Source organism: Tursiops truncatus, chromosome 4 (genome assembly GCF_011762595.2).
Source record: "Tursiops truncatus isolate mTurTru1 chromosome 4, mTurTru1.mat.Y, whole genome shotgun sequence".
Classification (NCBI taxonomy): Eukaryota; Metazoa; Chordata; class Mammalia; order Artiodactyla; family Delphinidae; genus Tursiops; species Tursiops truncatus.
Window position 1 is genome coordinate 23,971,306 of NC_047037.1, and position 23,157 is coordinate 23,994,462.

Below are 23,157 nucleotides of genomic sequence, written 5' to 3' on the forward strand. Positions count from 1 at the left end.
GCGTGGCCCTCCTAACCCACCCACCTGCTGGCCTGCCTATACTCTGAGGACAAGAGCACTAATTGGTTAAATGGGGAGAGGGGGAGGCAGCATTGTGTCCCTGCTGGGGCCCTCCTCTCTTCCCAGAATGCTGGCTGGTAAACTAGAAAGAATTTAAGTGGGTGTCCAAATACCTCTACTAAGGGACCATCTCTAAAAGAACTGGACACAAGGAAATGAAGTTGGAGGGAGAGATAAGCGACAAAGACCAGGAGGCAGGCAGAAATAGAGCTTCAGGTGCTGGTGGCAAAAATAACAGGGGCCCCCAGGAATGGGGCTGTCCTAGAATTGCAGGCAGCAGGCAGCTGCAGTGCAGGCGGCATGGAGAGCACAGTCAGCAGCGCGGAGTACAGCGAGAGTAGGTGGGCGCAGGTAGCGTGGCTGTGGCTGAGCTGAGCAAGCACGTGGGCAGCTGGAGCTGAGGCGTGGCAAGTTCCAGACTCTGGTCATACGTGCCACCCCCGCTCCCTCCTCCTGAAAGCCCTCAGAGCAGGCGTTCTCAACCCTGGACTCTGTTAGAATGACTGAGGAGCTTATACAAATCCCAGATGCCTAGGAGCTCTGATTTAATTACTCTGTGGTATAGGGCTTTGGGCTGCAATATGTATTTTTTAACTCTACCTAAGTGATTCTAATGAGTGACCAAACCTGGGACTCTAGAAAGACACTGGACGGGGAAGGGCTGAGGTTCTGTCATTTGGCAGGTGGGGTTTTGATCCAGCAGATAGAAGCCAAACTGTCCAGGTGACTTCACGTGGGGTGGGAACTGCACGCCGGTGGGCTTGAGGCCCTTCTCCAACCAGGCTGCACACTGGAATTACCCAGGAGTTGTGCCCGGTGCCTCCCCCGGGGATTCTGACTTAATTGGCATGGGGTGGGATGGACCAGGCAGCAGAGCTCTTTAAATCTCCTTGGGTGGCTTTAATGTACAGCAACGCTTGAGAGCCAGTGACTTGGGGGACATTAACATCACTCATGAGGTTCCCCTTTGGGATTCCCTTAAACATTCAAGAGAAAAGGAAACTCTGGAAGGGATCTTACATTCTGTGTGAGTAGGTGGAGGTTCAGAGCCATCAGGGTTTAGATGTTTGTACAAATGCCTTTATATTTGCAGTCAGGATGTTTCGGGGACATTACCCAGATAAGTATTTCCACAGTTCTTAGATCTGGGAAGGCAGTCAGACTGACAAGCCAAAGAGAACAATTGACAGACCCCCTCGTAGGGTGAGTTGCTCAGCTGTCCGAAGCAGACAAATGGAGGTTTCACTTTAAGATTCACAGATTCACTGTAGTGATCACGGATTGCACAACTGTTGCACTACATAAAAAATGGTCCTTCAACTAGAATGAGCTATTTAGGGGTATTTATTTTCACTTCTTTCATCTTTAACTTGGGAGAATGCAGATTTGATTAATATTTATCGAATATCTAATAGGTACCAATCACTGTCGAAGGTGGTTTACTGAAAATTAGTATATTTAATCTTCATGACAACAACTGGTCAGTTAGGTCTTAAGAGCAGCTATTTTACTGAGGAGGAAACTGGCACACAGAGAGCTAACTCATTTACCTGGGGTCATACAACAAATAGACCTGGATGGGTTTAGGACAGATTCCAAGTTCAGGGTTTTTTTTCCCACCTCACCAAGCTGCCTTTCTTCCACCTCTACTTATTGACTTAAGAGTATCCCACAAGTTAACTTTCATTTCCAGTTTTAGTTTCATAGGAGCACTTATTTGTGATGAATTTCATGAAATACCTTTGGAAAGTTGCTAAGTGTACGATCCATCTGAATCTAGACTTACCTACAGTATCCCATACTGTAGATAATTCTGGGATAGAGAATTTTTTTCCACCTAAAATTATTTGAAGCCTCAATAAATAATATCTTTTTAGAGTCAATACTCTTGAGAATGTTGAAATCAAATCTCTAATTTCTTCAGCTAAGGAGGTGGTATTTTTAAATGACAGTGATTCTAATTACTGTACTCTACCATGTATGAATTGAGAGAAAACTTGCCATGTCTATTTCTCAGAACCTGTGGCTAAGGCACACGTTGATAATTTTCAGAACCGTACGAAAGAAAGTTTAATGTTTTCTATATGATGAGGTAGATGCGTAAAGAAGAATCAAACGTGTGTCTAAAGTTATAATCTATGTGCAATTATTGTACATGGTTAAGAATTTTAGATCCCCAACTAGGGATCTAACCCGTGCCCTCTGCATTGGACACGTGGAGTCTTAACAACTGGACCACCAGGGAAGTCCCAAGAATTTTGGATTCTTTAACATTCTCAAGAGCTTTCATCTTAGAAAACCTTATTCTATTCACTGAATCCTCCCCCCACAAAAAAACACATTTGTGTCATAAGTTATCAGTACTCTGAAAGCTCATATCACCATAAGGAACATACTCAACTACTTGGAAATAGATAGAAAAAAATGCTGTTTCCAAAAGTGTACATTAGTACTTAATTTCAAGCAATTTACACCATGTTTTTCAGAGTTAAGCAAAAAAAAAAAAAAAAAAAAGTAAATTCATTGACAGTGTTCAACTGGACATGAAAATAAAAACACCCAGGTATCATTGGCAGAAAGTGATAGGATTGAAGCTGACTCCAGGTTCTGCTTCTAACATGAATCTTTTGTTCAGAAACAGTATGTGCTAGTTGATTTTGTGATATAGAAACTTATATGACAGAACACTAAAGTCTTCTAAGCTGCCTTAAGACTGACTTGCTCCAATCTCTATGCTCGTCAATATCTTAATTTTACTTTGACTTGAATGTATATATTCTATGCCTTCTCAGAACTTTTAAGTGCTTTTAAGTGATTCTTTCCTAAGTGTTTTCCTTGGTTGTGATTTATTATGATGATTTAAGTGGTGACCTACAGGAGTTAAACTTCAGATCTGCTTTTAAAAGAGAGATGATTCCATTTCTATTGTTCATCCGAATATTCTAAGGATTTAATGATTTATGCAATCAAAGCTCCTTTTTCTATCATTTTTTAAAAGGCCTCCCTCAACCTAGAAATTCCATTTGAAAAGAAAATGCTTTTTGATTTTAAATTGCAACAGAAGCTTCAGCTTATGCCACAGAACACAAAAGTGACTTTTTTAAGCCTTTTTTTTTTTTAAGTAAAATGTTAGTTGCACCATTAGTTTCCCAATGACTTAAGGGTTGCAGTTCAAAGAAAACCTCATGCCAAACTTATTTATTCCAAATATGTTTTTCTGATCCCACCGTCCAGCATCCCAACTCTTCCACCAGTTTCCAAATGTCAAGACAAACAACCACTAGGGTTGATAAAGAAACACTTAAATCTACCCTGCTGGTCAGCACAAAAGACTCAGAGGGACGCCAGGACGCCTAGCTCCGCCCTAGGAGTAAACCCGAGCTCTGTGGACCAAAAGAGTCTGGGGTCCCTAAATGAACCCATGATCTTTAACGTGAACAAATGATCCTCCTGCTAAAACATGCCCAGCACCTGCATCCAAAAAACATCATTGCCTGACCCTGGGGGTGTAGTTCCAGGGTTCTGGGAGAGGTGCCCAAATGCAGTGGGCTCCTGGAGAAATCTGTTACCACAGGAATATTGAGAAATCCAGTTAAAAAATTCACATTTTACGGTCAGTCAACTTCAAAAAGTCACGCTTTCCCTTTCAAACTTTGAACTAGGTGAACAGAGAGATGATTTGATTTGTGGTTCTGCTGCACAGAAGTTACACATCATTTAAAATAATTTTTTAGAATTTATTTTCAAATGTTTAAAAGCACCCATAAATTATTTTTGTGTTTTATTGACTTTCAGATTTACTTGATTCTTGAAACATTATTATCTTTTAATTACTATGAGCTGGTCTTGAGTTTCAAAGTATCATCTGACAACTGATTTAATTTTCAATGTGTAAAATATGGGCTTTCTTCCCACAAACATAACTGTTTTTTTTAAGTGAAATCTGGGCAAGATAATTATTGCACTCAGTTTTTACCAAATGAAACCTTTAATAAGAAAAGCTTTTTGCTATAGCTTTGTGAATTGTTCCAACTTGCAATATATAACTCAATTTTTTTGTAGATGCTTATGTTAAAAATTTCATTATATTTTAGACAATAGGTTAGGTGGACTAAACCCAGACATTTATTGCTTTACAGGAGAGATCTACACTATTATTTTTTGAAAAATATGCATAATAGCTCTTCACAAATGTTCACCTCATTAAAAAAGAAATGCCATTTCACTTTAGCTACAAAGACCTTTCCTTGACAATGGGACATTGGCTACAATGGTCTGTTTGAAATATTTTTCTCTCTCTCTCAGATACATTTTTAAAATACCTCTACCTCCAGATGATTCGAAGATATATGATGTTTAAATATGTAGGGTTTTTTCATGGTTATGCATCAGTAACACAACAAAGGTCAGCTTTGCTATGTTTTGCATGTGATATGCTCGTATATCTGACTACTTCTACCTGTTTAGCCTCACTTACTGCACCTTCCCAGATTTCAGTGTGTTTGTCCTTTACAAAGCATCCTCTGCTGGGTTAGAGCCATGACTTTTTGAATTATTCACATCTGCACAATGCCTCCCAGAAGCGAGAGAATACAGGTACTGAATTATCCTGTGTGTCTCCAAGTCAGTCTTCACACAATCTTGGCATCTGGGAAGCAGAGAAGGTAGGGCAACTGACACTGGACATGGGAGACCCATGGGTCTGCTCGTGCACTTGTGGTATCTCCCTATACCAAAGATTCTTTCTTTTACTTTTATTTTGTGTGTGTGTGTGTGTGGTACATGGGCCTCTCACTGTTGTGGCCTCTCCTGTTGTGGAGCACAGGCTCCAGACGCACAGGCCCAGCAGCCATGGTTCACGGGCCCAGCCGCTCCGCGGCATGTGGGATCTTCCCGGATTGGGGCACGAACCCGTGTTCTCTGCATCGGCAGGCAGACTCTCAACCACTGCGCCACCAGGGAAGCCCTTTCTTTTACTTCTTACTATTTTTTAACTTACTATGTCATGGGCGATGTTCCAGGCCACGATATAGATATCCTTCATTAAAATGAGGCTTGTGGATATATGTTGAGCAACAATTACCTAGATCATTTGGTCTTGTTTTTTCCTACCATTTCTCATCATCTACACCCACATTTTGTATTTTATAGAGAGTTAAGCTATAAAGAGGAAATGAGAAGGAACCCAGTGAAGGAAGGTTTGCATAGACTGCCTCTTTTCTAAAGATTTTTCAGACAAGCTTCCCACATGTCATGTCCTCCCTGGTTTACTGCATTTCCAGCAGGAGGACGGACTGTGGACCACTTGTAGTGTAGGTTCTTTCATCCCCTCATCTGAGTCCCAATCCCCAAGGACAAGAAAAGTTGCCTTTACTACTCTTTTGAAGAGAATCAAATAAGTAAAACTCAGCTGAATTCACTGTGGGCTCAGGAGAGTCCAGAGCAGAACTCTCAGGAAAAGAGGAAGTTTGGGGATTACAGTTTGCCTTCCTTGCCAAGAGAGCATTCAAAATTTCAAGAGGTCGGTGAGGCCAGGATACCCAAAAGGAGGCCTGAGGGGGTGAATCAGGTTCATTCATGACTGGGGATAATGATAGCTTCTACTTCACGGCATCAGAATCGGTAACAGAGTTCACCAAATAGCTGTTGACGAATGAATAGAATTGTGGTGAGGATTAAATAAGTTTTCACACACTCGTTTTTACAGCGTTTGTGGCACTTATATGCATGTTAGGTTTGGTTTTGGTTATTTTGTTTTTGTTTTGTCTTATTTGTTTTCTGAGTGCTAGAATTAGGACTCGTATTTACATCTTGCAGTTCAAGCTTCTGATCTGTAATAGAATTATCTTATTCCATGAAATCAAATTTAAAATGCTAGAAGAAGCTCAGTTGACATAGGCAAATCATGGATCACATTATAGCAATTTTTTCAATGAACTTAGGTAGAGCAGCAACCAATCTGAAGCTGGTTAGATCAGAAAACAGGTAGTGGGGAACGCATGTCTTGACAGAGCAGTGAGAGACCATATCTGCCCTTTAGCTGCCTGATTCTTGTTTCTGTTTGCCGTGTGCTGCAACAACTATTTGGATAGTGTTTTCAAGACTTCTGACAGACCTGAGAAAATGCATGGGCATTTTTCCATCTGGTCAGTAAGGGAAAACCTTGACCAGATAAAATAACTTGGATATTCTACCAACCATGATAATTCAGTTGCTTAGTGGCCACTTCTTGTTTATTAGCCACAAACCTCTCCATTCCTCAAAGGCAGGTATTCCTTCCCTTCTGCTTTTGCACAGTGTGTGTCACGGACTCAATAAATGCAGGCTGAAATAAACCATAAAGCTTAAACGAGGCTGCAGCTGCCTTCCAGGCTCTAAGAACAGGTGATACTCAGGCTAGACTCTTGGCAAGCAGGACCCCAGATTTCTCATTCTCACTCCTCCATCCTGGAGTCATGGGGGGTGGCATCCCTTCCTCCCATAATAAATTTAAAACGAAGTAAGGCACTCCTTGGACAGACTTTTCTTTTGAGAAATTAGCTAAAAGTACAGCATCAGATATAGCGTCCATTTTTTTTTAGGCTTCTTCACTTTTTTGGATTCTTCACTTTTTAATATATTTTTGGATTTTTGGATTCTTCACTTTTTAATATATATCAACTACTTTATACTTTATAAATACTATGCAAATTTATATAAATATCAAATACTTTATATAAATCTCAATCTCTGCCTTGAAGCCAGTAACCATTCATAGGTCACAGAGTCCTTGGAATTGAAAGCTACGACTTCTATTTTCTTCTCTGTTAAAATGTACTTCGAGTTTTCTTAAGAGTTAAAAATCCCTGCTCTAGTGTGTTCAGTTCATCCAACATATAAAACTATCCAACAAAACAGTGTTGGATCCTTCCAAAATCCACTCACAGATCCTTTTATGGGATGACATTCCCCAAACAAAACTTCAGAATGCCCTTGTTTTATCCAAACCCCTAGAGAGGATTACATATCAAAGACAATTAAAACTTTTTAGTAGAAATGGGGCCAAAATGCTTCAGATGAATAAGAAATCCTCTAGGTCTTTTCCAAAAGCCAATGAACTTGGACTTTTTCTCCCTCCTGTGTTTTTATAAAAAAAATTTTTTTAAGTTTAACTTATGTTTTTCTTAACTATCTCAGTGTTGTGGTTTAGGCCATGGAAGGTTGACTTCCTTCCAGAAAGGCATTTCCCACCCTGAAGTGAGATACTGTGATTGTTGCTCCAGAGGCTTCTGGATCAGAACTTCAAGGAGTTAGGTTCCCCCAAGGGTCACTGCACCCTGTTCAGACGCCCTCTCTCCTCCCACCATGGCCCTGGCTCTCTCCTCATCTTGAGGATGCACATGTTCTCCTTCAGGCTTTTTTTCTTTTCCTTTCGAGTTAATGCTCTTGGTGGCTTTATGTTTCCATTGTTTCATGTTGTTGATTTTCCCCACTTATGAATCATGAAGATTAACCAAAGTCAAGCTAAAGTCCTGATTTACCACATAGTAAATACTCAAGAAACCTTTGTTGACTTTTATTTCTTTTAAGCTATAGGGACAAGTAGAGAAGGCACCTTCTTCTCCTTACCCACTCCTAGCCATGTTAGGACTTTTTACTCTGTTGGACCACATGAAACTGTGGCTATTTGATGTTTTCAACTACAGAAATGGCAATTTCATATGATTCCACTAACACCATGCTGCTAAGCAGCTGGGCATTCTGTTTGCAAAGAGTTCCCACACTCATTACTAGGTGACCAACCAATGGTCCTGGTTAGCCCAGCACTGAGGGGCTCCCAGGATCTGAGATTTCAGTGCTACAACAGGAAAAGATGCCAGCAAACTGAGACTAGTTGGTCACCCTAGTCGGTATGCTACAGTCAAATTCTGCTTTCTGTGATTTCTTATTTCCTAAATGTGTAAAGAAAAACATTTCCAAATTTATCATAAAAATATAATCATCAGTAAGATTTATTGAAGACCCACCATGCGCAGACACCTCAGTTAACTTGTTTAATCCTTCCAATAATTCTATGAGGTAGGAACTCTTCTTATCTCCATTTTACCAGTGGGTGAAAGGAGGCACAGAAAAGCAAAGTTGCCTGACTGGGGTCACAGAGCTTGCAGTGGTGGAGCAGGGAGCTGAGCGCAAAGAATCTGAATCCAAAGTTAGTGCTCAAAGGAGAAATACTCACTTCTCCCTTCCTTGGGTGTCTATGGTTTCTGCAAAGTCTGCTGATGAAAGTGGTTTCTGAGGGAAAGGAATGGATATAGTTTTCTCCATCCCTCTCCAGCTTTAGTCTTCTTTTTTTCCCTCCCACTTCCACACCCTGGATATTTACTTTCGTTACAGCCGCTTAGCCTTGGTCATGCTACTGCCTAGCCCCAACCTGGTAGCATTCTCGTCACCTTGTCCCAGGTGCACACGCCCGGCTCTTAACATGAGGTGCCACCCTCTGTCCACTAAGCCTGTCCCTCACCTCTGCCTGGACCACCACTCCCTACAAAACAGTTTCATATGTGGCCCATACCACCCCTTGGCTCTGCTCCCACTACTAAGGGGCAGAGGGGAGGAGGGCTAAGCGTCAGGAGATGGGCCTGGCGCTAGATCTTGGAGAGTGTTGAGTCTTCAAAGTCATGCTAAGCAGTTTGGCTTTTATTTGACAGACAGTAAGGAGGCAGCTAAAGTTGACGGGCAACGGCAGAAGCACACTGTGTTTTAGAAAGATAAGTCAGAAGGTGGACTGGGGCAGGGAGTCTCTAGGATTGCTTTCATTATATGAGAGCCGGCGAATTCTGATGCAATAGCGCTCAGCGTATACTGTGTGGCACCAAGACAACTAGTCAATTAGATGAAAAAAATCATCCTAATCCAGTTACATCAGCCTTGTGATCATGTCCCCTGATTTCCACTCTCCTAAACCGACAGAAAATGCTAACGATGAAAAGACACAAGTTGTCAAGTTTTGTCAAGTGTCAATTAAATACTTTTCGCTGTACTGGATCCTCCTGTGCTCCAATACGGCTAATATGTTTAGTTAAAATGATAGTCTATTCATCTTATGTTAAGGCGTAAAAAGGAATGACAGAACATATTTCATGCTATCTATGAAAAATGGTGAAAAGCAAAAATGAAAATGTTAAATCTGTGAAGAGGAAACAGGTCATCACTGTTCTGGGTATATTTGTGGATTCCAAGTAGATTTGCCTAAAACTGCATGGAAGGAGTTTCAGAACTGGAAATGTAAAACACTACTTTAAAATAAGAAAATATCTCCCCAAATAACCCTGGTCCCTAATACGGGGTAGATCTGCTTGAAATGAATGCAACGATTGTCCATGTCCACGTCCATAGTTCCGCAAGGGTGCCCAAGCCCTTCACTGCACAGGAAGCTTGATATATATTTCAACACATAAGATAACTTATACTTTGCACTGAGACTTCCTTGCTAAGTTCAAGATCCTTACAATGGCTGCCAACTCCTAATATTTCAAAGACTGTCTACATTAATATCTTTCAAAGCCCCAAACCTTGGCAAGGAACAAAAATTGTTTTTGAATCTGCTTCAAGAATTAATATTAGAGTATAGGAGGTTTTCCTCTTAGCAAATTGAAGCTGAATAAATTGTTCTCCGTCTCCTTAGAAATGGAACTGATTGCTGGAGGTGAGCACGGCTGGGAGGGGGCAGCATGCAATGCTGGGGAGGGGTGTGTGTGGGCTCAGAGGGGCCTTTGTTCTCTTAAATTATTGGCAGATCGGTTTCTTTAAACCCAGTGTAGATGCTAAAATACAGGAAGTAAGTATATTAGCTTGGAGTTACATTAAAGACAGCTGGAACTGCTGGACGATTACTGCCTATTTTCTTTGATTACTGCGTGCCCACAGAGCAGCCTGCTCCCAAGCATTTCTGGGTTGTTGCTCACGTCCTCGCCACTATGACAGGTGAATTGAAACAATCCTGTGTAGACCTGCATTCGGGCTATTCCTTGGAACAAGACAACAAGCCTAAGAGACATTTCCTTGTGGTGCTTCTGACGACTGCTTTGTCACTCCCTGACCCATACAAGCAGGGATTCTGTGGTTTGATGGTTTGGTGCCGTTCCCCCTGTGGACTTAAAAGACCCAGACTTCAAAGCCACCTGCCAAAAGCTTTTGGTAATGGCTTTGACTTTGTTATTTTTTCTATTTATAAAAATAACATAATTCTTGTAGTATACCAGTAAATATAAAACAGAATAATGAGAGTAAAAGAAAATCTTACTGCCTAAAAGCAACCACTGTAACTGCTAATACTTTGGCTTTTTTTTTCTTTTTTTTTTTTTTATGCTGATCTGTTGCAAGCTGCTTTTCTTTCAAATCATCACTTCTCTTTGCCTTTTAGAATATCATTATATTCCCAAAGAACCAACACAGTGTCTCTATTCCTGATCAGAACAACTAATATTTAAACTAGTATTTACCCACAATTCCAGGATTTACAAATGTATGCTAAGAATTCATTGCATATTACCTGAACTTGGTATTTTTTTCTGCTAGTATTTCGTAGCTATTTTAATTTAGCCAAGACTAAACTGTGTGTGTACAATTTTGTATCCTGCACCATCTACTTGACAGTTACAAACTAAGTATCTCCCATTAATTTTAAGTCTTCTTCTTTGTTTTGTCATTACTGGCCAAAGAGATGTATCTAGATCCATCTACTTTTCTGCTCTTACAACCTGTGGATTTTTATCATTTCATTCTTTCTTATTTATATATCAGATTAAATCAGATGCCACAACAATTTATTGGTACCATCTAAGTGAAAGGGTATGTTTTAAAGGGATAAAATTGTTCTTCATTATAGACCCAGAAATATGCTCTTAAGTTTGTAGTGACATTTGAATGCTAATTCCTAAAGTAAAAGAAGAAACGGTTCCCCAAGAGACTCACAGAGCAAAGAGAAGGTGGTAGGGAGATTTGAAGGATGAGATTCATATGCTACTTCAGCATTCTAGAGAAAGCATCCACCACTCATCTGACAGAGCCAGGGTCCTTACTTGTCACTTGCTGTGTGATCTTAAATATGTCATTCAACAATCTGAGCCACAGAGGCTTCATCTGGGAAATGGGAGAAATAATACTTTCCTCACGCAGGGACACTATTTAGCATGTAATCGACGCTTGTTGGAGCTCTGTCCTTACTATGCAAGATGAGGTCTTTTTCATAATGGATTTGTGTGAATTTAAACAATATAAAAATAGACAAATGACATTTTCAAAAGCCTTAAAAACATAAGAACCAGTTCCTTAACTGCATCCTCCTTTAGCCAGCATTTTTTAGAAGAGGTAGCCATATTTTGCCTAGGCTGACAATTTCTTTTGACATCTGTATAGCATTCAGTATACTTTGTTCATCTTGGTTGAGTATGGATATAGGTCTCAAGAAATCTAATTCCATTCATTGGTCATAATGACGGGCACTCTGGAAACCCAAGCGATTAGTATAGATAGAATTCTAGGGTCTTGTTTCAGAAAATATATGCAAAAACTGATTTTAGTACAGTCAAGTATTTTCGAAGCAACTATATACGTATGAAGAAACAATGTGGCCACCACACATTCTTCCCTGATTATTAAAGCTGATCCACTTTCTCCTCTTTCTGCACATTCTCCAATCCCATGCCACCCTTGCCTTCAGCTTGACTTTGATACCTGAGACTGTTAGTTGGATGGGGAATCTATTAACCTTGATCCCTCATCTCAGTTCAGCCTCTATCCTTTTCCTCTCCTGTGAGAGCAGGGACTTGGATCTCCTAAGGGACTTCCGTCATCTTCCTCCCCCCTGTGTCTTCAGCCTCTCGATCCCTTCTAGCTATTTCTCCTCAGCCCAGGGTTTTTCGTCATAGACAACAGATACATTCTTCAATCCACCTCTTTACTTGGTTTCTCTGAGACAGTCAGTCCCCTCCCGGTCTTCCTCCTTCTTTCTGGTCTTCCCTTTTCAGTCTTCCATCTGCTCTGCTAAGGCATCCATTCCCTGGACCACCCAGGGAATTCCCTGGTGGTCCAGTGGTTAGGACCTGGCACCTTCACTGCTGTGGGCCCAGGGTTCCATCCCTGGTCGGGGAGCTAAGATCCCAGAAGCCACACAGTGAGGCCAAAAACAGAAGAAAAAAAAAAAAGGACCCCCTCAATGTCATGTCCTTTCATCATATCAAAGAAATGTAACATTATTGTTAGCTTTCATTGTTTTACTTGGGTAAAGGAGACATCTATATTCAACTCTTTCTTCTTTTTACATAGCTTATGTGGCAGAAGTCAAAATAAATATATGTACCATAAATATTTTGTTTCTTTCTCATTACCTTCTGACCCTAGCTATACACAATACACACAATCTTGTCATGATTGTTTGTCTTTCAACGATGAATAATTGAGAATCCCTATGTGCTAGACATTGAGGGGATTACAGAAAAATATAATGATAACAGTTACCCTTCATTGAGCCCCTCATATTTGCCGGAAGGTTTACATAACAACAATGTTGCACAGTAAGTATTAAATTCTCCAATTCTACATGGAATAATGTTGAGGCTTCAAGTTTTCAACTTCACACAGCTTGCAACCAAAGAGCTGGGATTCAAGCTGTGTCTTTATAACCCAACGCTTTCTTTTTATGACTCAATGTTAAGTGTAACAGTTCCTAAGAGGTACAAATTATTAGGAGGGGTGATTACTGGGGTTAGCTTTGCGTTTTGATAAAATTAATTATATGGGTTTTTTAATTTTATTCATTTGTTTTTCTAAAAATTAAGAAAAATATGAAGTTCTGCAAAGTTTGAGTTTTGTGAAAAGTAAAAATAAGTCACTCCTATCCACATTTTTCATTTTAATTTAGATATCAGTTTTTTCCTACCTTATGAAATTGTGCATTTTGGAAGCAAAGATAAGCATTATATTAAAATACATTCAGAAAAGTTAAATGCTGGCCTTTCGCTGGTCACGCCTAAGAGCTGTAGAGTAGGAATTTTTACATGATTCAGGATGTGTTGAAGCTGTGTCTCCCTGACAGTTCATTAATTATTGACATTTTCTCTTTTTCTCTCCATGGAATTCTGGGACTGGAAGAGACCCTGTTATGTAGCCCCCATATGAATATAAGCAATGACCTGAGAACCAAATGAAATCCGGGCAGGCCCAATGAGAATCAGGTGTGGGTAACGAGAGGCAGGCAGTTGGCCTAATGAGAAACTTTACAGATCCTGTTTCTTTCTATGACCTTTTTTCTATTTTTCAGGGTAATCTTTTAGGTTGTGTTTTACTGAATTTTTAAGCATATTTTCACTTACGCTTTCTTATATTCTTATAAGTTTCTAATATAGTGAATATAATGGCATGAAGTGGCAAGGTTGTGCCACAGTGTAGGTAAATATCCAGGGCAGTGTTGAAGTAGCACAGGGAAATCCTTGTTAGATCTGGTTGTTTCTATGCCACCCTGGTGCCCAGTCTTTTCTGACCTTGAAAGCTGGTTATAATTGGAGGGAATACTAGATGCTTCAGGTCTTTCTTCTAGGGCAGGAAAGGCAAGAAAGGATGATATATGAAGACTCAGATGAACTGACAATATGATGTAGAGGTGGAGTTTTATGGCTGTTTCCAAAATCAATGGACACGAAAGCTGGGACCAATTAAATACCTGTCATGGGCATACCAGGGAGAACTTGTGGTGTACCTACTAGGTTTTGACCATTTCTATGTAACAAGACTGTAAATTTCTCTATCCAACTATTATTTCCTTGAAAATAAGAATTATGTTTTATTTCTTATTGTATCCCCAGTGACTAGCACATCTTTAACATAAGGCAAACAGTCAACCAATATTTGGAAATAAATGGGAATTGAATTAAGAGGATACAAATAATGATTTTAAACTATTTTCAAGTCTAATTTCCGGGCTAGACTTGTCTCCTAAATAGTTCTTACATGTGAGCTACTATATCTACAATATCTCAGAAAACATTGGTGGGTTCTAGGTGGGGAAAGATGTATCCCCTGAGAAATTTAGACATCAGGCTTGACCTTATGAGAGTTTATGGTTTAAATTTATACTGCCTATGATATCCACAATACCCAAACTTAAAATATAAATTAAAATGTGGTCCAGGTTGGAAATATGCGTGGAACAACTGGCAAAAACAAAGCATCTTTGGCAAGCCACATTCTAGACAAAGGCCACAAAGATGTCACCAAAAAAAAAAAAAAAATTTACTTTATTTTCTCATTTTTGCTTCCATCTTTTTTTTTTTTGCGGTATGTGGGCCTCTCACTGTTGTGGCCTCTCCCGTTGTGGAGCACAGGCTCCGGACGCGCAGGCTCAGCGGCCATGGCTCACGGGCCCAGCCACTCCACAGCATGTGGAATCTTCCCAGACCGGGACACGAACCCATGTCCCCTGCATCGGCAGGTGGACTCTCAACCACTGTGCCACCAAGGAAGCCCCAAAGTAAATTATTAAAATGAGGCACAAACAGATCAAAGCATTTTAATTTAAGTTATTGAAAGGGCGTACTAACAGAAATTCACTTTACATAAGATATGTATGTTATAATAGAATGCATAACTTCCAACCCAGTGGGAAATAAAGAAGGAAAAAAGTCAATCAATACAAAAGCAGGCAGGAAATGGGAACAACAACAACAACAAAACCCCCAAAGCATAGAAAAGTCAGAGTAATTTGAAAGCAGACAGTAGAAATAAAATCAAATACATTAATAGTGAACAAAACTGTAAATGGACTAAACTCATGAGTTAAAAGGAAGGGACTGTCAGATTTAACTTAAAAATTTTTTAATTGAAGTATTATAGTATACATAGGCTAAATACATATAAGTGCACAACTTGCTGAATTTTTGTGAACTGAACTCAACTGTGTAAACAGCACCCAGGTCAAGAAGCATTATCAGCACCTCAAAAGCCTCTCTAATGCCCCTTACAGTCACCTCCCTGCCCTTCCTCAAAAGAGTAACCACTATCTTGACTCTAACAGCATAGATTAATTTTTCCTTTTATTTCAGAAGACTTCTAAAGTACAAAAAATAAATAAAGGAGAAGTTCGATCTATTTGACTTCACTAAAATAAAGAACATTTGTTCATCAAAAGACATCATAAAAACAGGAGAAAGGCTAGTGATAAACAAGAGGAAATATTTGCAATTTGACATATAACTACCAAAGGATCATATATTCCAGAATATATAAAGAATTCCTACAGATCAATAAGAAAAAGATAAACTACCCATTGATTTGAAAACTAGACAAAGATATTAGATATTTCATATGAGAAGAAATCGTAATAGTCATCAATATATCACAAAATGTTCAAATCAGTGGTCACATAAGGAATTCAAACCATTCTACCAGGTTGAAAAAAATTAACATATATAATTGAGTGATTAAGAGTACAGATTCTGGAGTCAGCCTAGCTGGGTTCAAATCCCAGATCCACATACATAGTTATTTGGTCTTGGGCAAGTTACTGTACTTCTTTGGGCTTTGGTTTCCTCATTTATTAAATGAGGCTATTAATTCTTCCTACCTCGTAGGGACATTAACCTCATTAGGATTATTTTATTTGTTTAGGCCAAAATCTTTGTGTCATCTTTGACTTCATCTTTGGCCTTCAGCAAATCATCTCACTTCTATTTCAAAAATATATTCAGAATATTCTCTCCTCTCACCAGCCCCATCACTGCCACTGTAGTCCAGGTTCACTGACATCTCCCACCTGGACATTACAATAACCATCAGACTGGCCCTTCTACTTCATCACTGGCTTCTATTTGCAACACAGTAGCAAGAATGATGGTGTTAAAGCATAATCAGGACCATGTCACTCTGTTGCTCAAAACCCTCCAGTGCCTCTCATCTTCCCCAGTAAAAGCCAAAATCCTTCACTAAGTCCTTCAAGTTCCTAGAGCACCGTGTTCATGGCTCTCATTCTGATCTCTTGCATTCTGCTTCTCTGTTCCAACCACACTGGGTTCCTTGATATTCTTCAGAGCCTTTGTGTTGCTGCTAGCTCTAATCGGGCTGTCTCTCTCCCAGATGTCTACCTGGCTTGCATCTTCACTTTGTTTTTAGATCTTTACTTTGTCTTTACTTTAAGTCAGTAATAGTTTCATTGGACACTATCTAAAATTTCAACATCCACCTTGATAATTATTTTTCAGCCTCCAGTGAGGGGAAACCAAAAGCCAAAAATAATCCGGAGCTATTGAAATTTCTGGGACAAAGTCAGTGAGAAGAAGGGGGTGGTTCAGCCAACACACTGAATAACCCCGCTTTTTCCTACTTAGCTTCCTGTCTTGGCCACGTGGCACGTCAGATCATTTCTGACCTCTGCACTTTCACTCTCAATATTTCTCCATCAGGTTTTGCCCTCTCCTGGGGGGAGGGGGGTTCGTTAACTCTAGCCTTCATTCTTGCAGGCAAGAGTATCAGGACTTCTGTCTAACAGCTGTGGCTCTCATCTCCCTGGCAGCAGAGTGAACTCCTTGGAAGGGAAAAAAAACCTTGCTATTTTATATCTCTCTTCCTGCTTTATTTTTTTAACCTTAGTTCGTATCACTAATATGCTATATATTTTAGTTGTTTATCTTGTTTAATGTCTCCTCTATAGAATTGAAGTTCCAAAAGGCAAGTGTTTTTGTCAGTTGTGTTCACTACTGCATTTCCAGCACCTAGAATAGTGGCTGGTACATAATAAGTCCTCAATAACTTTTTGTTGAGTGAATGTATAAATGAATGAATGAATCAGTGAATGCCTAGTTTGGGCAAGAGTGTGGAGCAACTGGAACATTTACACATTGCTGGTGGGAGGGTAAATTTGAGAAGCAATTTGACAGTACCCATAAAGCAAAAGATCGATGTCCCTTCTGACCTAGTAGTTCCACTCCAAGTAGATACTCTCTGGTTAAGTGCTTCACACCTGCATCAGGAGACAGGTACAAGAATAGTCAAAGCTCCACCGTTTATAAAAGCAAAGAACTGGAAACAACCCAAATGTTCATCAACAGTAGAATGGATAACTGCATTTCCATTTCTTATATCATACAGCTGGGAAAATGAATGAATCAGAACTCCAGCAAAACAACACAATGAATCTCAAAAACAAAATATTGAGCAATATATTCAATGTGATTTCATTTATATAAATTTGAAAAACATAACAACAAAATAATATATTGTTTAGAGATATTAAGATTTGCAGAAAAAGTATAAAGAACAAGGCCATAAGGTACACAAAATTTAGGATAGTGATTACCACACAGACAGAAAGGAAGGGATGGGATCAGAGGAGCAGAGAGCAATTCTGAAGTATAAAGGCCATGTTCTTTTTCTTTAACAGTATGGGGAATGTGTAGACATATGTTATATTATCTATTTTTATATTTCATAGTTATAAGTATTCCACATTGTCTACTCAATATATAACAAGAATAATTTTAAACAAAAATCTAAAGAAAATGGTTAAAGAAAAAGATAGGCTATTCATTGAACAGTAATTCCAATTGGTCAATAAACATGAGAAGTTGCCCAAACTCTCTATTAATCAGGGCTACAAATAAAATGATAATAATATAATATTCATAAGATTGACAAAATTTTTAAAAGTTGACCAGGCTAGGTGTTTTAAGGTTTTAGGGAACCAGATATTCCAATAAACTGCTCATGAAAAGGTAAAAAATATACTAATTTAGAGGGCTATTTTGTAGTATCTATTAAATTAGTCATATGTAAACCTACAACCAGCAAATTTTTAAAATGATACTATATTTTCCTTCAGCATATTTTCAAAATAATACTGTTTTTGAAAAACATGTACAAAAAATATATTTTAATGAGAATACCTTTCTAGATAAAAAATAGACTACATGGGATGGATGTGGGAGGGACCAGGAGGAATAGTCAAAGGGGACTCTATCATCTGAAATGTTCTAATTATTTCTAAGCATATTTATGTATTGTTTGTTTAATTGTATTTAATTTTACCAAAGAAATACAATTAAAGCTGCACATCAAAATTTGCAACTAATTAAATGTAGTATTGAAATGAAATTAGAGCATTTATATCCTTTAATGTTTATGTTAAAAACTACAAAGGGGCTTGGCCCGTGAGCCATGGCCGCTGAGCTTGCGCGTCCGGAGCCTGTGCTCCGCAATGGGAGAGGCCACAACAGTGAGAGGCCCACGTACCGCAAAAAAAAAAACTACAAAGAAGTTAAATTTAATGAGTAAAAATATCAGCTTAAGAGTTAAGAAAAGGAACAAGCAGAACAAGTCCGAAGAACAAAATTAAGTAAAAAATAAAGGTAAAAGCAGTAAAAAGGAAAGAAAAGAAATGGAAAGCAAAACTACAATAGAGAGGATCAACAAAGCCAAAAATTGTTTCTTTGAAAAAAACCAATAAAATGGACGATCTGGATAAGGCAAAAAAAACCCAAAACTAACAATGTTAAAAAAGAAAAGGAGAACATTACCATAGGTGCTGTGGAGGTTAAAAAGATAAGACGATGTCATGCACAATCGATGCAAATAAATCTAAAAACTTAGGTGAAAAGAACAATCTCCTAGAACCATATAACTTACCAAAACTGTTTGAAGGGGCTCCCCGTTTTTTGTTTTCCGTTCCCCTCCCCCTCCCTTCCCCGTCCCGGAAGACCGGATCCTGAGGAGACAGCTGCAGTGGCAGCTGCTGAGTTCTCGGTGAAGGGTTTTCATTTCTCCCATCCCCTTCTCTCCCCACCCCATCCATTAATATTATTCTTTTGAAGATTCTTCATTGTCAAGCTGCCAAAGTGGAGAGTGCGATGGTAGAAGCGGCTGCTTCTCGTTTCAGTGCTTCTTCGGGCGGAGGAGAAGTAAAGGTGCACCTCAGCACTACCCCAAGACTGCTGGCAACAGCCAGTTCCTGGGGAAAACCCCAGGGCAAAACGCTCAGAAATGGATTCCTGCATCAGGCACTAGACGAGATGACAACTCTGCAGCAAACAACTCTGCAAATGAAAAAGAACGACATGATGCAATCTTCAGGAAAGTTAAGAGGCATACTGAATAAGCTTACTCCTGAGAAGTTTGACAAGCTATGCCTTGAGTTCCTCAATGTGGGTGTAGAGTCTAAACTCATCCTTAAAGGGGTCATACTGCTGACGGTGGACAAAGCCCTAGAAGAGCCAAAATATAGCTCACTGTATGCTCAGCTATGTCTGCGATTGGCAAAAGATGCACCAAACTTTGATGGTCCAGCAGCAGAGGGTCAGCCAGGACAGAAGCAAAGCACAACATGCAGACACCTCCTAATTTCCAAATTACAAGATGAATTTGAAAACCGAGTCAGAAACGTTGATGTCTGTGGTAAGCATGAAAATCCCCTCCTCCCTGCGGAGGGGGAACAGAGAGCCATTGCTAAGATCAAGATGTTGGGGAACATCAAATTCACTGGAGAACTTGGAATGCTTGATCTTATTCATGAATCTATCCTTATATGTGCATCAAAACACTTTTGGAAAAAAAGAAGAGATTCCAACTCAAAGATATGGGAGAGGATTTAGAGTGCCTCTGTCAGGTAATGAGGATAGTGGGACCTAGGTTAGACCATGAACGACCCAAGTCCTTAATGGATCAGTACTTTGCCCGAATATGCTCCTTGATGTTAAGTAAGGAATTGCCACTGCAGGACACTGTAGAGTTGAGAGAACACCACTGTGTTCCTCGCAAGGCTTTTCTTGACAATGGACTAAAGATGATCAATCAAATCCGTCAAGATGCATTAAAAGATCTAGGAGTGTTTATTCCTGCTCCCGTGGCTCAAGGGATGAGAAGTGACTTCTTGTTGGAGGGACGGTTCATGCCACCCAGGATGAAAATGGATAGGGATGCACTTGGAGGACTTGCTGATATGTTTGGACAAATGCCAGGTAGTGGAGTTGGTACTGGTCCAGGAGTTTTCCAGTATAGATTTTCACCCACCCTGGGGCGTCATCGTTCAAATCAACTCTTCAGTGGCCACGGGGGACACATCATGCCTCCCACACAATCGCAGTTTGGGGAGATGGGAGGCAAGTTTATGAAAACCAGGGGCTAAGCCAGCTCTACCATAATGAGAGTCAGGGACTCTTATCCCAGCTGCAAGGACAGTCGAAGGATATGCCGCCTCGGTTTTCTAAGGACAGCTTAATGCAGATGAGATTAGCCTGAGGCCTGCTCAGTCTTTCCTAATGAATAAAAATCCAGTGCCAGATAACTGTGATTCCTCCTATAGTGCACAACCGCCACGCACTCAGACACCACCTCTGGGACAGACACCTCAGCTTGGTCTCAAAACTAATCTACCATTTATTCAGGAAAAGCCTGCCAAGACCAGTAAAAAGCCACCACCATCAAAGGAAGAGCTGCTTAAATTAACCGAAACTGTTGTAACCGAATATTTGAATAGTGGAAATGTAAACGAAGCTGTCAGTGGTGTAAGAGAGATGAGGGCTCCTAAACATTTTCTCCCCGAGATGTTAAGCAAAGTAATCATCCTGTCACTAGACAGAAGTGATGAAGATAAAGAAAAAGCAAGTTCTTTGATCAGTTTCCTCAAACAGAAAGGGATAACCACAAGTGACAACTTCATGCAGACTTTCCTGAATGTACTGGACCAGTGCCCCAAACTGGAGGGTCACATCCCCTTGGTGAAATCATATTTAGCACAGTTTGCAGCTCATGCTATCATTTTGGCGCTGGTGAGCATTTCAGAACTAGCTCAACCACTGGAAAGTGGCACCCGTTTTCCTCTCTTCTTACTTTGTCTTCAGCATTTAACTAAATTACAAGATCGAGAATGGTCAACAGAGCTTTTCCAACAAAGCAAGTCAATATGCAAAAAATGCTCCCAGAAATTGATCAGAATAAGGACCGCATATTGGAGATCTTGGAAGGAAAGGGACAGTTTCTTACTCCCACTCCTCCAATTGGAGAAGGAACCGTTAAAGCTAAATAAAGTTGGATCCATCTCCTCAAACCATATATAAGTGGATTAAAGATAACATCTCTTCCAAACTTCATGTAGATAAAGGATTTGTGAACATCTTAATGACTAGCTTCTTACAGTACGTTTCTAGTGAAGTAAACCCACCCAGTGATGAAACAGATTCTTCCTCTGCTCCTTCCAAAGAATAGTTAGAGCAGGAAAAAACAACTGCTTCTTTCCTCCAAGCCAGTAATGCAGAAATTCCTTCATGATCACGTTGATCTACAAGTCAGTGCCCTCTGTGCTCTTCAGGTACACTGCTACAATAGCAACTTCCCGAAAGCCATGTTACTTCACTTTTTTGTTCACTTCTATGACATGGAGATTATTGAAGAAGAAGCTTTCTTGGCTTGGAAAGAAGATATAACCCATGAGTTTCCAGGGAAACGCAAAGCTTTGTTCCAGGTGAATCAGTGGCTAACCTGGCTAGAAACTGCTGAAGAAGAATCAGAGGAAGAAGCTGACTAAAAAAACCAGCCAAAGCCTTAAATCATGCAAAACATACTGTTGCTATGATGTAACTCCACTTGACCTAACCACTACGAAAATTCATTCTGCTCTAGCATTTTCACAATATTTAAAGCAGAAGCACATCAGTTAGGATTTCTTTCTGCATAAGGTCTTTTTGTAGTGTAATGTCTTAATCATAGTCTACCGTCAAATATTTTAGGAGTATCTTTAATGTTTAGATAGTATATTAGCAGCATGCAATAATTACATCAAGTTCTCAAGCAGAGGCAGTCTATTGCAAGGACCTTCTTTGCTGCCAGTTATCATAGGCTGTTTTAAGTTAGAAAACTGAATAGCAACACTGAATACTGTAGAAATGCACTCTGTTCAGTAACACTTGAGTTGTTGCAATATTTGATTATCCATCTGGTTGTTACAGAAAAATTCTTAACTGTAATTGATGGTTGCTGCCGTAATAGTATATTGCCTGTATTTCTACCTCTAGTAATGGGCTTTATTTGCTAGATTTTAATATCCTTGAGCCTGGGCAAGTGCACAAGTCTTTTTAAAAGAAACATGGTTTACTTGCACAAAACTGGTCAGTTTTGAGAGATCATAAATGCCCTTGAAGTGGTCTTTGTGGGTGTGAAACAAATGGTGAGAATTTGAATTGGTCCCTCTCATTATAGTATTGAAATTAAGTCTACTTAATTTATCAAGTCATGTTCATGCCCTGATTTTATATACTTGTATCTGTCAGTAAACATTGTGATACTCGGGAAAAAAAAAAAAAAAAACTGTCTGAAGGGGAAAAAGAATTAAGTAGACCTATCATCATTAAAGAAATTGAATCAGCTGCTAAAAATCCATTCACCAAAAAAAAAAAACAAGGCCCAGATTGTTTCATAGGTGAGTTCTATCTAACTTTCAAGAAACAGATCATTCAATTTTATACTTACCTTTTAAGAAAAAAGATAAAGGAGGAATGCTTCCCAAGTCATTTAATGACACTATTATAATACTCCTGAAATAAAAACCAGTCAATGGCAGTAATAAAAATGAAACGTGTATGCCAATCTCACTTATGGACATAGATACAAAGATTGTGAAAGCAATATCAGCAATCCAAATTCATCAGTGTAAAACAAAGTACGTTATGACTGAGCTGGGTTTGTCCCAGGAATGTAAGTATGCTCTAATATTAAAATGTTGTAAGTATAATTTACCACATAAACAAATGAAAAGAAAATATCTCAGTAGATTTAAAAAAAGCATTGGATATGAAAGATTCAACAAATATTTATTTAAAAAATTCCTGGCAAAGTATAGAAGGGAAGAATTTCCTTTATCTGATAAAATGTGTCTGGTAAAAAGCCATAGGAAACATCATACATGGCAGTGAACCTTCAGAAGTGTAATCGCTTTTAAATTGTTTAAGTATTCTTCTTTTGATGTATGTTTTGGTTGTCTTCCATATCTTTTTATTTTAAGGAATGAACATCTTGATGTAATCTACGTATACTTGTCACATTATTTGCTTAGGAAAAATTCCAAGAAGTAGAATTGTTCAG

General features: G+C 39.3%; 1 protein-coding gene and 1 pseudogene across 1 annotated transcript in view; both read left to right on the forward strand.

The window, feature by feature from the left end:
• Positions 1–23,157, forward strand: part of SLC9A9 (solute carrier family 9 member A9) — a 538,561-nt gene that overhangs the window by 288,668 nt on the left and 226,736 nt on the right. The window lies entirely within an intron of this gene.
• On the forward strand, positions 361–23,024 carry LOC109547487 (eukaryotic translation initiation factor 4 gamma 2 pseudogene; annotated as a pseudogene).